Below are 17,899 nucleotides of genomic sequence, written 5' to 3'. Positions count from 1 at the left end.
CACCAGATACCAGATATCAGCTGATACTAGAAATTAATATTAAATAAATTCTAACAACAGCTTATCAAGCTTAAATATGCTGCTGTTGTTTAGCGCGACATCCACTGGTTTCCTCTTTCTGGCACCAAGTGGGCGATAATCAAACAAGAGAGACAGGACTTGCGTCAGAAAAGCCGATCAGCTGATCATTGATCAGTTTCATGATTGAAGTAGCAACAGGAGAGGGAGGGAGAGAGAATGAGAGAAGAAGAGGCAGCTGTGCAGCAAAAACACAGAATAACTCCAGCTTTGCGTCTTTTTTTCATTCTAGCGGTACTAGTACGGGACAAATCGCATTCCTTTTCACCTCAATATGGATGTATTGTAATTAGTCCAGCCCAGAGTCTATCATGACCAGTTGGCCAATCCGCCACCTTTGATTGTTTATAAGTTACAAAAACAAACAAACAAACATAAAAAGTAAAAATCACCATCGACCCACTGGGCAAAGGCCTGGTATTCCCGATGGCCAGTGCAGCTGTGGTTGTGATTATGTTCTCTGTGGAGTTAACTGTCTAGCTTTTGACTGTGGAGCCAAACTTGGTAAAGATGCACAGGGCTACTTTCCTTATACCTGAGAAACTTGTCTCAGTGGAAAAATAGAAGGGTCAGTTCTTACAAACTGCCCTTTTGGGTCCACATCGCCTTAGAGATCAACAAATGGCATCTGGAGAGGTCAAGTATTCACCCATTGTTCTTTTTTTCACGTTCCATTTTTTCCATTTTTCACCCCACCAGGTGTTTAATCATAAACTTCTGTTTTGGCTGTAGGTCCTGGCCTGTATGGGACACCTTGTGGGTCTGGATCTGGACCGCGGTCCGCCTGTTAGTGACCTCTGTTTTATAAGGATGCTATATGTTTGTATCTTCTCTGTCCTGTTAGACCCATGTAGCAAAAATCAGCCTGTTTTAACGTTTTTTCTATTTGACTTAAGGCAGTTATGATATGGCATGTTTGGGCGAAGGAGAATCAGCCTCTGATACACCACATACTTTTACTGAGATGTTTCATAGGTAAGTCAAATTAAATAAAATTAAGATTATGCTGTCATTTCTGTATGACAATGAAGTACAAAATGCTTCTAGTGGCTAGTGTCATGGTTGAAAGGGAACCTGAGCAGCACTTTATAGGCTAAATCATCATTTAATAGCTGCTCACTTCTGGCTTTCACAGTGGTTGCGGTGTTTGAAGCACCCAGCTTACATAGACTGGGTCCTTCAAAGAAAGCAACCTTGAATTGAAACGGTACTGCTGAAAGCAAATGGACCGAAACCTCTACCTACCTCAGATCCTCCAGTCTGGAGTGTGGACTCTTCACAAGATCAGACAGCTCTTTCATGGCTGAATCCTCCAGGTTGTTTTCCCTTAAGTCCAGATGTTTCAGATGGGATGAGTTGGACTTCAGAGCAGAGACCAAAGCAGCACAGCTGATTTCCGACAAACTGCAGTTACTCAAGCTGCATAAAGAATAAAAGAAGAAACTCCATGTTTCTTTCTGTGTGTCTGTGTTCTGAAGAATCAATATCAATGTTTAAACAGTTTTGTGAAGTCAAACACTATTAAATATTAGTAAGGCATTAGCAAGTGCCTAATTCAGTTTTAAAGCATTACTTCTCCTTAGTATGTCATTTATAAATACAGATATAAATGTTTACTTTTGATTAATAAGCTTATATATAATGTGTTGGTGTTATCATTTAGAACGTCTCAATAAGTGATTAACAAAGTACACACACACACACACACACACACACACCCCATTAGAGTGCTCTAATGTGGTGATATGGTAATATAGGGTCATTAAGATATGATGGAGTCTGTTTATTCTAGCCCTTGTATGTCATGAGAAGGATTTTAAATTTAGATTTAACAGGGAGTAAATGAAGAGAAGCCAATATAGGAATAATGTGCTCTCTCTTTAGAAAAGAATTTAAAAATGAAAATTAAAGTACTTTAAGACTCAAACAAGTCTAAGCTATCTCCACGACAGGAAAATGACACAGACAAAGCACAAAGAGATACAGAACATAGAAATACTTATTCTCAGCTGCAAACATAGGTTTTTAGAAAACCGAAATGTGTGTGTGTGTGTGTGTGTGTGTGTGCATCTAAATACTTTGTTAATCACTTATGATACCATGAACATATTATATATAAGTTCATTAATCAAGAATAAACATTTATATATGTGTTTATAAAATACATCCTAAGGAGAACTAATGCTTTATAAATGATGAGTTAAGCACTTACTACTTACTGAAGCTTAATAGTGTGACATTGTTAAGTGTTAAAGGGCAAATCAAAAGAAATACTTCTCCATTAAAATTACCCCAAAAAAAAAAAAAAAAAAACACAACCCAAAAATAAACAATTTAACATCTTTTGGACATCCTAAATTCAGAAAAAGACAAAAAAAGACAAAAAGAAAATATTATCAAAAGAAAACTTTTTTTTAAATTAATGTAGACCGATCAGGCATAGCATTATCACTTTCTACCTAATTTTCTCACGCTAGTCCCCGTTTTTTTGCTGCCAAAACAGCCCAGGACTGTTCAAGGCATGGACTCCACTCAAAGGTGTGCTATGGTATCTAACACCAAAATGTTAGCAAAAGATCTTTTAAGTCAGGGATGTCAAACTAATTTACATCATGGGCCACATACAGGCCACTTTGATCTTAAGTGTTCAAATTTTCCAAAGCTATCCAGTAGGTCACATTAGTTTTTGCCAGGCTGATTCTAGCCCCCAGGCCTTATGTTTGACACCCCTGCTTTAAGTGCTGTACGCTGTGAGGTGGGGCATCCGTGGATCAGACTTGTTTGTCCGCACATCCCACAGATTTGGGGAATTTGGAGGCCAAACCAACACCTCAAGTTCATTGTTGTGCTCCTCAAACCATTTGCTTTGTGTGGATCAATGAGCCTTAGCGCCTGATGACCCTGTCGCTTGATCATTAGTGTTTCTTCCTTGGACCACGGATCCATAGTTACCACTGCAGTAATATAACCCACCCACTTTGAAGAGATTATCAGTGTTATTCCCTTAACCTGTCAGTGATCATAATGTTATACCTGATCAGTGTATATGAATAAAGTATAATATTCAAGTAGTAACAGACAATGGACTGACTTCAGGGTCTCCACTCTACAGTCTGGACTCTCCAGAAAACCACACAGCAGTTTTACTTCTGAATCCTGTAGATTATTTCTACTCAAGTCCAGATGTTTCAGATGGGAGGGATTGGACTTCAGAGCAGAAACAAGAGCAGCACAGCTGATTGCCGACAATCCGCACCGCACTAATCTGAGTAAAGATTAAAACGTGTAAATAAAATAATAACTGATAATTCAATTAGATGTGTTCAGATTTGACACGTGCAGCTGATTAATGAGCCTCTACTATTGTGGATCATCATCACATCAGCCTTCTGTTCAGCACAAGATTCAACACCTATTCATGTTAACACTGATCAATAGCTTGCTGCTGACCTAAGTTTTTACATTTTGAACCATAAAGTGTTCGTCATATCATAAATTACAGGAATGGCATGAGGATCTAAGAAAGTTAGGTTGTTGGCTGTAGCTCAGTAAGTAGAACAGGCTGTCTACTAATTAAAAAGTTTGTGGTTTGATCTCTACTTGCCCAAGTCTGCATGCAAAAATATCCTTGGGCAAGATAGTGAATCCCAATTTCACATTCATATTCCGATAAACACTACAAAGTGTGTGAATATTAGAGTTAGAGTGTGTAGTCTGAAAAAACAACAGTTTCAATTTTGACACTGGGCAATAGAATCAACAATAGTTGCCAAATTTTTGCTCATATTTTGTCATGGAGTAGGTACAAAAAATCATCTTTTAGATGCCACTATCTTATTTTTAATCATTTTAATGCATCAATGCATTATAAGTACTGAATTAACATTACTCATCCAGTACTGAATATCCTGCATTGAAATTAAAGACCTGGACACACAGACCAAAGGTATTGTATTGGAACTGGAAAAAACTTGAGCCGTGTGTCCCTAGCCTCCATCTTATAATACTGCAGTCAGATTATAAGGGGATTACTTCATATTTCACTACTGACATATCTATAGCAATAACAATCTGAGTGTTACTGACCTTAGTGTCTCCAGTTTACAGTTTGAACTCTCCAGGCCAGCACAGAGCTGTTTCATTTCTGAATCCTGCATGTTGTTGTTTTTAATCAGGTGCAGCTCTCTCACATGGGAAGGACTGGACTTCAGAGCTGAGGCCATGATTTCACTATGACCCTCTGGGAGTCCATGATGTGAACAGCCAGAAAGTCTGTGACAGCAGATACCACTGTGGTCACAAGTTTACATACTCTCATTTGGACATTAATATCATGGCAATGTTGGGCTTTTAATGATTCCAGAGTGGAATGATTGCACAGCATAAATCTTTAATGACTTTAAAAAACAAGAATTTGGTGCACAAGGAGTGTGTTTCATTACAGATGCAACAGTTGGAGTCCCGGCATGTCTGTGTGCTTCACCCTAGACTTTTGTCCCTCACCCCCTTCTTTTCTCTCTCTCTTACTGTCCCTTTTCATTTTCTATTTCTCCACCTTCTTCTCCCATTTTCCCAAACCTAGCCTTAACCCTCTATCTGCTCCTGCAAAATACCCACTCTGATAATAACGTGACTAATAAAATAAAATAAAGGTTTGGGCTAAATGTTGAAGTAAGAAAATTCAGTGTTATTCCTTAAGTCAGTGGTGGAAAATTGGTAAAGTTCGATTAGGGTGTTCTGTCATGTGCATACTGCCTATTTATCCAGAGTCAGAGCAGTAGCCCAGCCATGTAGTGGGTAGCTGGACCAGTGTGGGGCTTTATGTTGCCAGCATTGCAGCTTTTGTTCACTCCTTTTCTTTTGCCTCTCCTTCTGGCCCTGCAGTTGGGTGGGCCTGAAAGAGAGGCTTTGGAAAAATATATCAGATAGCTGTTAGCACCAGGAATCATTCACGTCTTCCTCACCATCAGGGGCTATTTTTATAATGTTCATAAGAAAGCCAAGACACTGCTGTCATGTATAGACTATCAAGGTTTAAACTCTACAATGGACAGTAAAAAAATCCTTGCCTCTAATTACGGTAGTTTTCAAGCTATTGTAGGAGGCCAAGAAGCTTGAATAACTGTGAGGCTTGTGTTGCTAATTCAGTTACACTGGGTCGCCATCAACTCCAGAGTCCACTTTAAACTTCTGGTTTTGTCTTTTAGAGCTCTGCATGGACAAGTACTAATGTACTTCTGAAAATTTTTACATCCATACATCTTCAGGGTCATGTGATTAGGGCCTGCTTGCTGTGCAGCATACAAGATTGAAAACTAAAGAACACAAAGCTTTTGCAACAGTGATCGTCAGACTCGGGAACTTTCTCCCTCTCAGCTAGATCCTATGACTCGGTAGTCTCTTTCAAAAAACAGCCAAAACTGGCTTTTCTAAACTTGGTTTTAGGTGATTTCTTGTTTTAATTTCTTAGAATTTTTGTTGTGAAACACTTTCTGATATTTATTTTGTAAGGTGCTGTATAAGTTGCAATTTCTTCCCTGTTGCTTGATTTCCTGATGGAAATTTCCCTTTCAGACTCAATTGGTGTTGTACTTTGAAATTATTCATTACTTATCTAGAAGTACATACTTAGCTACTTATCTATAATAGTCTTACGTGCTTGTTCCATTGTTTGAACATTTGTACTATGACAGATGAGAAAGCCATCTTACTGGGAGTGGAGCATTGAAGTCTCCCAGTAAGATGACAGAGTCATGACAGATGACAGAGTCATCTTACTGGAAGACTTCAATCGTCCATGTGGACAATGATAGTGAGACGTGGAGGGGCATAATTGGGAGGAAAGTCTCGCCAGATCTGAACCCCAACAGTGTTCTGTTACTGGACTTCCGTACAAATTACAGTTTGCCCATAACAAACACCATGTTCGAAAATAAGTGTATAAGGCGGCACCAGGACACCCTAGGCCAGCGGTCCCCAACCCCCGGGCCTCGGACCGGTACCGGTCCGTGAGTCGTTTGGTACCGGGCCGCGAGAGTTGAGGCTTGGGTGTGAAATGTATGGTTTTCAAGGTTTTTATCGGTTTTCAGCGTTATTTTGTTATCGTTTTTATCGTTAACACAGTTTTCCTGGGTCTTTTCACGTGTGTTATGAATAAATCTTCTTTTTTCGGTACCGGTACTAGTTTTATTTTGTTGTATTTATCCGCGACACCTTAAAGGCCGGTCCGTGAAAATATTGTCGGGCATAAAACGGTCCGTGGCGCAAAAAAGGTTGGGGAACGCTGCCCTAGGCCACAGGTCGCAAGTTGATGATTGATTTTGTAATTGTATCATCAAATCTGAGGCCGTATGTTCTGGACACTCGGGTGAAGAGAGGTGCCAAGCTGTCAACTGATCACCACCTGGTGGTAATTTGGATCAGGTGGTGGGGGAGGATGCTGGAAAAAGGGAGACTGGGGACACTGAGTCTGAATGGTGTGAGGGTGTGAGAGAAGCTTGGTGAAGTGCTCTACCTGCACTGTGTATAGTGTGGGTAGAGCACTGCTGGCTTCACCGATTCTCTTCATAATTTTTATGGACAGAATTTCTAGGTGTAGTTAAGTGGCTCCAAGTCTGAGGCTATGGTCCTCAGCTGGAAAAGGGTGGAGTCCCCACTCTGGGTCAGGGACAAGTTCCTGCCCCAAGTAGAGGAGTTTAAGTATCTCAGGGTCTTGTTCACAAGTGGGGGGAGAGGTGAGATGGATTGAAAGACAGATTGGTGCTGTGGCTGCGGTGATGTGGACGCTGTACCAGTCCGTCATGGTGAATAGAGAGCGAAGCATAAAAGTGATGCTCCCAATTTACAGGTCGATATACAGTACTGTGCAAAAGTTTTAGGCAGGTTTGAAAAATGCTGTAAACAAATGCTTTCAGAAATATAAATGATTGTTTATTGGCCCCAAATGTATTTTGCAGCAGGACAACAACCCCAAACATACAGCCAAAGTCATTAAAAACCATCTTCAGCGTAAAGAAGAACAAGAAGTACTGAAAATGATGGTATGGCCCCACGGCGCCCTGATCTCAACGTCATCGAGTGTGTCTGGGATTACATGAAGAGACAGAAGGATGTGAGGAAGCCAACATCCACAGAAGATCTGTGGTTAGTTCTCCAAGATGTTTGGAACAACCTACCAGCCGAGGTCCGTTGAAAACTGTGTGCAAGTGTACCTAGAAATATTGATGCTGTTTTGAAGGCAAAGGCTGGTCACACCAAATGTTGATTTGATTTAGATTTCTCTTTTGTTCATTCACTGCATTTTGTTGATTGATGAAAATAAATGATTAACACTTCCATTTTTGAAAGCATTATTTGTTTACAGCATTTTTTCTCACCTGCCTAAAATGTTTGCACAGTACTGTACGTCCCTACCCTCACCTATCATCACAAACTTTGGGTAGTGACCGAAAGAATGAAATTACGGCTAGAAGCAGCGGAAATGAGGTTTCACTGAAGGGTGGCTGGGTTCAGAAGAGAGCCACTACTCCACCTCATTGAAAGGAACCAAGTAAAGTAATTCGGATATCTGACAAGGATGCCTCCTGGGTGAGGAGGCGCTCTCCAGAACATGCTGGAAAGATAATATCTCTGGAAATCTCCTGGGCATACTTTGGTATTCCCATGGATAAGCTGGAGGAGGTGGCCAGGGAGAGGGAAGTCTGAGCTTCTCTGCTTAGGCTGCTGCCCATGTGAGCCGGCCCTGGATAAGCGAAGGAAGATAGGATAATCATATCTGGACTCACCGAACTTTTCTGCAATTCCTCACAGCTGGAATCAGTCTCCGCCGTCCCTCTGCTGATGTGTTGTACTTCTTCAGGTCCAACTCATCCAGAACTTCCTCTGACATCTGCAGCATGTAGGCTAGAGCTGAACACTGGATCTCAGAGAGTTTCCTTTCTGATCTGTTTTCTGACTCCAGGAACTCTTGTATCTCCTGATATACTGAGAGGTCATTCATTTCTATCAAACAGTGGAAGATGTTAATGCTTCTGTCAGGAGAGACATTGCTAGATGTCATCTGCTTCAAGATATTAATGACTCGTTGGATCATTTCTGGGCAGATCTCTGTCTGACCCAGCAGGCCTCCTAAGAGTTTCTGGTTGGACTCCAGACAGAGGCCATGAAGGAAGCGAACAAACAGATCCAGGTGGCCATTCTTACTTTGGAGAGATTTCTCCATGACTTTGCTGAGAAACACATCTAGAGATGAGATGTCCTTTCCAAGGAGGTCATCCAGCACCTCTTCCTTGCTGTTACTGTAACAGTGGAACATGTAGACTGCAGCAAGAAACTCCTGAATGCTCAGATGAACAAAGCAAAAGACTGGTTTCTGGAAGATCACACACTCTCTTTTGAAGATCTCTGTACAAACTCCTGAGTACACTAAGGCCTCTGTGACATCGAGACCACACTGCTCCAGGTCTTCTTGGTGGAACATGATGTTTCCTTTCTCCAGATGTTCAAAGGCCAGCCTCCCCAGCTTCAGAAGAACTTCCCTGTCAGCTGCTGTCAGCTCCTGTGGACTTGTCTCATGTTCCTTTTGGTACTTGTGCTGCTTCTTTTTTATCAGGACAAGCAGGAAGTGTGAGTACATGTCAGTCAGGGTCTTGGGCAGCTCTCCTCTCTGCTCTGTAGTCAACATGTGCTCCAGAACCGTAGCAGTGATCCAGCAGAAGACTGGGATTCTACACATGATGTGGAGGCTCCTGGATGTCTTCATGTGGGAGATGATTCTGCTGGACAGCTCTTCATCACTGAATCTCCTCCTGAAGTACTCCTCCTTCTGGGCGTCAGTGAAGCCTCGTACTTCTGTCATCCTGTTAATATATGCAGGAGGGATCTGATTGGCTGCTGCAGGTCGGGAAGTTATCCAGATGAGAGCAGAGGGAAGCAGATTCCCCTCTATGAGGTTTGTCAGCAGGAAACTGACTGATGACTTCTGTGTGATATCAGACACAAGCTTCCGGTTGGTGAAATCCAATGAAAGTCTGCTTTCATCCAGGCCATCAAAGATGAACAAAAGTTTACAGACAGCGAGCTTCTCTGCTGTGACCTTCTGTAATGTTGGATGGAAAACATGGAGCAGCTCTAGAAGACTGTACTGCTCATCTCTGATCAGGTTCAGCTCCCTGAATGAAAGCAGAATCACCACACTGATGTCTTGGTTTTCCAAACCCTCTGCCCAGTCCAGAGTGAACTTCTGTACTGAGAAGGTTTTTCCAACACCAGCGACACCATTTGTCAGAACCACTCTAATTGGTCTCTGATGGTTAGGTAAGGCTTTAAAGATGTCATGGCACCTAATTGGTGTGTCATGGAGGGTTTTTATCTTGGAAGCTGTCTCCAGCTGTGTCACCTCATGTTGTATATGAACCTCTTCACGCTGTCCCTCTGTGATGTAGAGCTCAGTGTAGATCCTGTTGAGGAGGATGCTACTTCCCGTTTCATAAGTTCCTTCAAGCACATGTTCACACCTCCGCCTCAAACTAATTTTATGTTCATCTAAAACCTCCTGCAGATCAACATCTTCTGAAAGAAAGGAAAACAATTAAACTTAAGTGAAAGAAAACGTTTTAAAAGAAACGAGTCTATCAACAGACAGATTTTCATTCTTACTTTGTAGACAGCTGCTCTGAATGACTGTCTGCAGTCCAGCTTTAGTTCTGGATCTTTTTCCACACTGGGGACAGGAGGAGTCTTCTGATGAAGCAGACTGGTCCCAGTAAGAGGTGATGCACTGTCTGCAGAACCAGTGTCCACAGCTGGTAGAGACGGGGTCTTTCAGGACGTTCTGACATAAAACACAGCTTAACAGCTTCTCGTCCACATGAACATGACTCTTCTCTCTGTGAGCATTAAGGAAATAAAATTGACCTCATAAACACAGTAATATTAGAAATACGTATATCAGAAATACATACATAGCGATAGCTGTGAGAAAAATCTATATTTATTTGATATGTTTGTGAAGGACAACTGCTGCCTAAGCAAAAACCCTTAGTGATCCTGTAAATGTCAGGAGTATTGGAATAGTTGAGACACATTATTTTCTAAACACTAGGTCTATGTGGCTTTTAAAAACCCCAAAACATGCTCTGTCAAAAATTGGTCCACCCCAAGGATTGGGTCCCACACAAACAAAGTAATATAGTCCCAAAACGTTGATTCTGTTCATCTGGATGTAGTGTTTTCAGTGGGAGAAATGTTTCGTCACTCATCCAAGTGACTTCTTTAGTCTCAACTGACTTCGGGTTTCCCCAACCTTATAAGTACCTTTGCACACCCACTGAATGAACAATGGGCTGTGAGGTCAGTTCCTTGATCATAAATATGCAAATTGTCATTACCAGTGACCATTGATCAATGGCGAGGAGTACCATTCACAGGGAGATAGGGAATGGCTGCAATCACAGCATTTTAAGATGGCGAAAGATGTACCCTTAGGCCCCCTCTTGAGTGGTCCTGTTGCTGAGAGTGATCCTCAGAAACAGGATTACTCTCAGCACTGACCACATGTGTTTGCTCTTGGGACTGTGTCTTAAGTCTACCTATTTCACATACAAGGGCCAGTACTACAGGCAGAAACATGGGTGTGCCATGGGTTCCCCAGTTTCACCCATTGTGGTCAACGTTCAAATGGAAGAAGTGGAAAAGAGGACTTTGCTATCCTACCCTGGAACACTAGCAAGTCATTGTTTCAGGTATGTGGATGACAGCCTTCTAAGACTTAAAATTTCCATCAGTAATGGGGGAGATTTAAAAGCTTATGTGGAAGCAGAAAATCATTATATCAAGAAAGCCCTGAGTAAATGTGGTTATCCCAGCTGGAAATTTGTCAAAGCTGGGAAGGTGCCTAAAGTAAGCTCCGGGCAATCCAGGAAAGAAGGGCAACTGCTGCCTAAGCAAAAACAGTTGAGACGCACCAGCGTGTAAACACAGCGTCTCTGTGGCTTTGAGGGATTGCCACCTTAAAATGGTCAGGGGGTTCGCATGCCTCAGTGACACTAAGAGTTAAGTTGGTCAGGTTTTAGGGTAGAGGCCTGACCACCCCTTTCCTGCCTCTGTTGCCACCATTTACCCCCTTTACATTTCTGTCTGACCCCTCATAAATGCCTGTCTAGAGCCGGCCCTGCTCGTCAGGCCAGGACTCCACAGTCTATTTACACCTAGTGTCAGTGGACACTCTTCAATAATAAGGAGGTACACATCCTGGACAGGGAGGAACGCTGGTGTGAGCGGGGAGTCAAGGAGGCCATTTACGTGAAAAGGGAAAGACCATCTCTGAGTTGAGGAGGGTACCTAACCTTACCATTTTAACATGAGTGATGAAATGTTTTTCCCACTGAAAATGTTACGTCCAGATGAACAGAATCAACTTTTTGAGGTGTTTCTGGGCACTTAAAAGTTTCTCTCCTTCACATTTTTTTATTTCTGATCTTTCTGACCTGAAGTCCAGAAACACAACTCCAGATACTGCGCAATGACAGTAATCTGGAACATAATCTTCTGCAATTGTTCATCACAATTAATTTATGAGACCCTCAAACACCCTGAAGTCACATCAAAGGACTTCAGGGTGTCCCTTGTCAAAGGACAAGGGACAAGTAAAATCATCTTCAGCAAAAGATGATTTTGAGGATAAATTTTACAGTAATTTTACAACAATGTCTTAACAGTCTCAGAGAGACTGTTAAAATTAAACAGGAAACACATTGAGATGCAGACTAACACACACAAGTTTGACACTGGGACTGGGGGAGAAACAGACATGGGAACGAGACATGCAGAAACAGATGGAGCGATACACACATAGGAAAGCAAACATGAGATGGAATAAACAGAGACATGACTGAGGAAACATTCAAAGAGGACATGACAAACTCTCACAGGAGACACAGGGATCAGACAGAGACAAGAAAATGTGAACCAGAAATACAAATAAACTCAGACACATAAAAACAACTAAACTCAAGACTAAACTCTGTTCCCTGGCTTAGGGGTCAACAGTATCTTAAAGGACTGGTGACACTGCTTTCTATCAAATGTTTCATCCTTAGGTGGCGATTTGATACCTATTGATCTCTAATCTGGAAAAAATCCTTACTTTGTGTCTGAGGGTCCAAGTTCTTGACTGAAGACTGGAGGATAATTTCTGGAATGGTCACTCTTCACAGACAGACTACTGGATCCTGGAGACTCTACTCTGTGTCTGTGCTGCTGACCTCTAGAAACACAAAGACAGAATAAATCACACATTATTCTTGTCCACACGTTGTTCCTGTTCTTGGACACTGAGCTGCTTCCCTCTCTGAGCTGGGTTAACCAGCAGCATTAAACACAAAATTAAATTAATATTTAAACATGCATAATCCATTTTTAGTGTTTATCCTTTCAGCTGTAGCCTTTATGATGCTTAATATTAATATTAATTCATTCATTTGATCATTTGTAATAAAAATTACTAAATATCTTTTGCTTGCAGCTGATTCTGGATTCTTCAATATCTTTATTCTTCATAAAGATAGATTATTCCATTATTATTCCCACCCACATCCATTTCTGATTGTTTACATGAAATCAAAGTTTGGTTTACTCATAAATTTCTTAAACTTAATGGTAGTAAAACTGAATTTATCCTCAAGGTCACTAAATCTCAACTGTCTAAATCCAAGGGTTTTTCGTTAACTATTGATAACTAACATAAATCATATCACTTGATCTGCTTATTTTCATCTTTGTAATATTAATCATCTTTGTCTTTCACTTACTCCAAAGAGTACCGCTAATAGCACCTCTTGTCACATCTCATTTAGATTATTGCAGTTCTCTTGTCTGTGGTCTACCTCATTAAGCTCTTGAAAAACTGCAGTTAGTTCAGAATTCAGCTGCACATATCATATCCTGAACTGGATCCACTGAACATTTTCAATTCAATTCAGTTTTATTTACACAGCGCCACATCAAAACAACAGTTGCCCCAATGTGCTTTATATTAAGGTAAATATACATATAAGGTAAATACACTACAATAATACAACATATAACACCTATACTTAAACAGTTCACCTATGTATCAATTTTAGATCTTGCGTCTTACATTCATAGCCTTGCTCCTTCATATTCATCTGATCTTTTCCTTGTACATACTCACCCTCTTGTACACTCAGCTTTTCTTCAGCTTCTATCTGCTCGCCTGACTACCATGGGACTCAGAGCTTTTACTTGTTTTGCCCCAAGACTTTGGAATGCACTTTCAGCAGATCTCTGGACTACAAACTCTCTTTCTACTTTTAAATCACGTCTCAAAACTTTTAAATTTTACAGTAATTTTACAACAATGTCTTACTTTGTGTCTGAGGGTCCAAGTTCCTGACTGAAGACTGGAGGATAATTTCTGGAATGGTCACTCTCCACAGATGGACAGCTGGATCCTGGAGACTCTACTCTGTGTCGGTGCTGCTGACCTCTGGAAACACAAACATAAAATAAAACCCCAAATTAACTTGTACATCTTTCCGTTGTTTGGCACTGAGCTGCTTCTTTTTTCAACTGATTTACAGGGCTGAAGCTCTGGAATTTTCCATCCATCCATCCATCCATTCGCTTCCGCTTATCTTTTTCAGGGTCGCGGGGGGCGCTGGAGCCTATCCCAGCTGTCATAGGGCGAGAGGCGGGGTACACCCTGGACAGGTTGCCAGTCTGTCGCAGGGCCAACACACAGGGACAGACTCACACTCACATTCACTCACACATTCACACCTAGTGGCAATTTGGATTATCCAATTAACCTATTCCCACAAGCTGCATGTCTTTGGACGGTGGGAGGAAGCCGGAGTACCCGGAGGGAACCCACGCAAACACGGGGAGAACATGCAAACTCCACACAGAAAGACCCCGGCCTGATGTTGGAATTGAACTCAGGACCTTCTTGCTGTGCGGCAACAGTGCTAACCACCGTGCCACCGTGCTGCCCCTCTGGAATTTTCACTATATTAAATTAATACTTGCATTTCAATAATACAGTTTTGAATTCTGTTATGTTTATTGGGCCACAAATTTAAGGACTAAATATAAAAACAGAATTGAAAATTGAAGTCCACAAGTACAAATACAAGTCCTGTTTTAGGATCAGATACTAATGCTTATAGTGCAATAAAATTGCCATAAACTTATTTTCAGCCAACAGCTCGTCTAGGAATCTAGATTTTTTATTGACATTAATCAGGGAATGTTATATATGCTCAAGGAAGACGAGGGAAGTGGAACCACATGGGAACACAGCAGGAAACCCATCTATTCAGAACCCTTAGTTACTAAATTATAACTTTAGTAACTAACTTTATAACTTTTAGTTTATTGTTACCTTGTTTAGTTTTACCTTTGTGATTTTATGTGTTTACTTTATTTTATTGTCTATATGTTTTTTATTTTACTTCACTAATGTTAAGGATCTTTAAAGGCACCAATAAATAAAATGTATTGTTATTATTATTACATAAAACAGACATGGAACATATATTTGTACTTCACAAGGACAAATATATGTCCTGTTTTAGATTTAGATATTAAATCTTGTAGAGCAATAAAAGTGGCATGAACCTACTCTTAGACAACATGAAGTTGAGAAATAAAGTTGCACCTAAGAATCTATATTTATCACTGGAATTCATCAGGGAAACACAAAGACATTAGATACATTCAAACTCTCCTGCTGACTGCATACTGAGGTCAGAGGTATCTTACAAGAATGGTCATGCTACTTTCTGCAGAACTGATTGGTCAATATGTCTTACCTGCATTTTCAGCACAATTCACTTGCTCATCCACTTGCTCAAAAACAATTTTGAAACATTATCAAATAACTGCAACAACCAAAATCAACTTTAGTTCATTTTACAACAGAAACGGTCTCTTACTTTGTCCTTGATGGTCCAGGTTCATGACCAGAGACTGGAGGATAATCCCTGGAGTGATCTCTCTTCAGAGACAGACAGTTTGATCTTGGAGACTCGGCTCGGTCCTCCTCTGACCCCAAACCACTCATCTTCAGTCAGCCTGAGAACGAAACCAGCAAACTGACTGTGAGAGCAAAACAAGAATCATGACAATGACGTTAATGCAAGAGCCAAACTGGCAGAACAGGAAATGCAGTGGTCCCTCGTTTATGCGGGAGTTACGTTCCAAAAATAAAACGCGATAGGTAAAATCCGCGAAGTAGCCAACTTTTTTACAATTATTATAGATGTTTTAAGGCTTTAAAATCCCCTCACCACACACTTTATACACTTTTCTCAGACAGACATGAACATTTTTACATTTCTCTCTTGTTTAAACACCCTCAAAGTTAAAAAAAAAAACTTCGTAGAAATAAAGGCCAGTATTACAGAATTAAACCAAAGGCAAGTTGCCTTTGACGGTGCAAAACGTTTCGTCGACACTGTTTTGTTTGTCGGGGAGAAAACCTACAAAAATACAGTACAGCACTTCAGAGTCACACTGCTAGCGATCGAAGATTTGTGTAAATTTGACAAGCTGAACGCATCTTGTACTGTACAGCAGACAAGGCACGAGATTGATTGACACTGGTGTACAGCCAATCAGGGCGCAGAACACAATGCGCCGTAAAAACAAAAACAAAACAAAAAAACCAACATGCAAAATTGCGCAAAAATAAATAAATAAATAAATCTGCGAAACAGCGAAACTAAAAGTGAGGGCGAGGGACAACTGTACAACTGCATGTAATAAAAGACCCTCCATCTCAGAAATTCAGTCCATAGAGAACCTGTTAATTCAGCACAAGAAAAATGTTTGACTGACTATCAACCAAACACTTACTTTCTGCCACCATATATTGTTTTGTATGACGTCACAAACTCGGGTATCAAAATGTGCCAAAACAACTTTTGGAGTTTTTGTTCCAACCTGTCAGAAACAGTCATGTTACTTTTTCCAGCCAAAAACGAACTTTTCTGATTATTCTGACGATACTTACATGCACATTAACACTCACCTTGTTTTCCTCCTTCTGCTCTGTGACTGTAAAATGGAGTCTGAATTCACTTTATGCTTCCTCCGCACCTGAGAAGAGTAGCCCCTCCTCTCTCCAGTCACAGAAAGTTGCATGACCTCATTCCAGGTGTCTTAGACAGTAATCAGAATCTTTCTGAATACTGTACTCATATAGGACACAATTAAAATCCCCATTAACAAGTCTGACATTACCAGTTCATGCAGAAACCAATCAACAAGGAACAGCGTGAACCATCATCAATGGAGAATGTTTACCATGATTCAGAGCAGGGCCTGCTTTTTAATCCAGTAGAGCAAGGAATATGAATGCATGTCAGTGCAAACTGTGTCGTTTATCTTAAATAGCAGGAGGAGAGCAAAGAGTCATTTAATCAGCTTGGTCCATTTTATCATTGTCACCATAGACATAAAGTTTATTTTAAAATATATATAATCAAAGGTTTTTATACTTTCAGTCATAACCATTTACTCAACTTTCCCCCCAGTTTATGTTTGACATTTAAATCAAATTATTCAATTAAATTCAAATGAAGATGGAAACCTGGAAAAACAGATCAGACAGCTCCACCCTCAAGTCAGTTGATCAAATAAAATAAAGAAACATTTAATGCTAATTGAATTAAATGAAATGGAAGTGAACATCTAATGTACTGATGGGTTATAAAAACCTCATTTTTAAATTTTAGGATTAGAAAATGAGGTTTTGAATTCTAAAATTCTAAATGAATCTTTGATTTTTATTTGAATTCTTTAATTTTCCCCAATCTAACATCTATAATTTGATCTAATATCAGTCTTCGCTGGAGGGTCTTTTACAGCCACAGGGGAGATGTTTTACCGAGTTACTGTTAGTAGTCTCGTAGAGTTCAGCCAAGGAAACTGTTTCACATGGATGTGAAAAAAATGCAGCGCAGCTTTCCAAGTCTTTAATAAATGGGTAAGTTTGAAAATGTCTCAATTTTTATAGAACTGTCTATATGCTGGTTAGGTAGATTTTAGATATTTCCATATAGTTTTGAAAGGAATAGCCATTTTAAATAAGGGATTGTAAGGATTTGCATTCACAGTGTGATCAATGATCCATCATTTGTCAGTGTGTTTTGTGCCTAAATTTTTATACGTATCAATGTGATGTAAACAGTGAAATGCAGTAAAGCTTAAGGGGAACTGACTGGCGAAAGCTACATTACTATCCACAAAGTCTCCTGGTTACAATGATGGAGACAAGATTCGATTCTGTGCTGATAATATGTGATGTAATCGCTGTTTCCATCCTTATAAATGATGACTGAATGACTGTAAAAGCTCTCACTTTCAACTACAAAAAATAGCAAACAAATGTCTAACTGGGATTTCAGCGTTTGTAAAAATGTAAACTTCCACATATTAATTTGATACCCAATGAGCTTTGACAACAACTTTTGTGAATGAGAAAATTAATTGGGGTATTACACAACTGTTACAGGTGAAGCAGGAGGGGAGATGTCAGAGGGAAACTTAAGCTGTGTCCCAAAAGTAGGCTGCATCCTTTGGAGGACCCGGCCTTCGCGGTCTATGTGGGCCGGGTCCTTCGAAGTCCGAGAAGGCCGGAAGTGCGAGGCTGTGAAATGGGACGGTCTAGCCTTCAGATTTGCTTCACCGCTGTGTCGGTGGAGTTTAATAAACTCAGCCGTCTGCTCCTTGCTGTCTAAAATATAACAGGACACTGCCGTAAATCCGACTGTCTCACACTTCTGTTTAATCATTT

At 40.5% G+C, this 17,899-nt stretch overlaps 1 pseudogene; it reads right to left on the bottom strand.

The window, feature by feature from the left end:
- Positions 1-1,087: 1,087 nt before the first annotated feature.
- On the bottom strand, positions 1,088-15,163 carry LOC134615960 (NACHT, LRR and PYD domains-containing protein 3-like; annotated as a pseudogene).
- Positions 15,164-17,899: the final 2,736 nt, after the last annotated feature.

This window comes from Pelmatolapia mariae, linkage group LG17 (assembly GCF_036321145.2).
Source record: "Pelmatolapia mariae isolate MD_Pm_ZW linkage group LG17, Pm_UMD_F_2, whole genome shotgun sequence".
NCBI classification, from domain to species: domain Eukaryota; kingdom Metazoa; phylum Chordata; class Actinopteri; order Cichliformes; family Cichlidae; genus Pelmatolapia; species Pelmatolapia mariae.
Note: the sequence above shows the minus strand (reverse complement) of the source record. Positions and strands in the feature narration are given on the sequence as shown.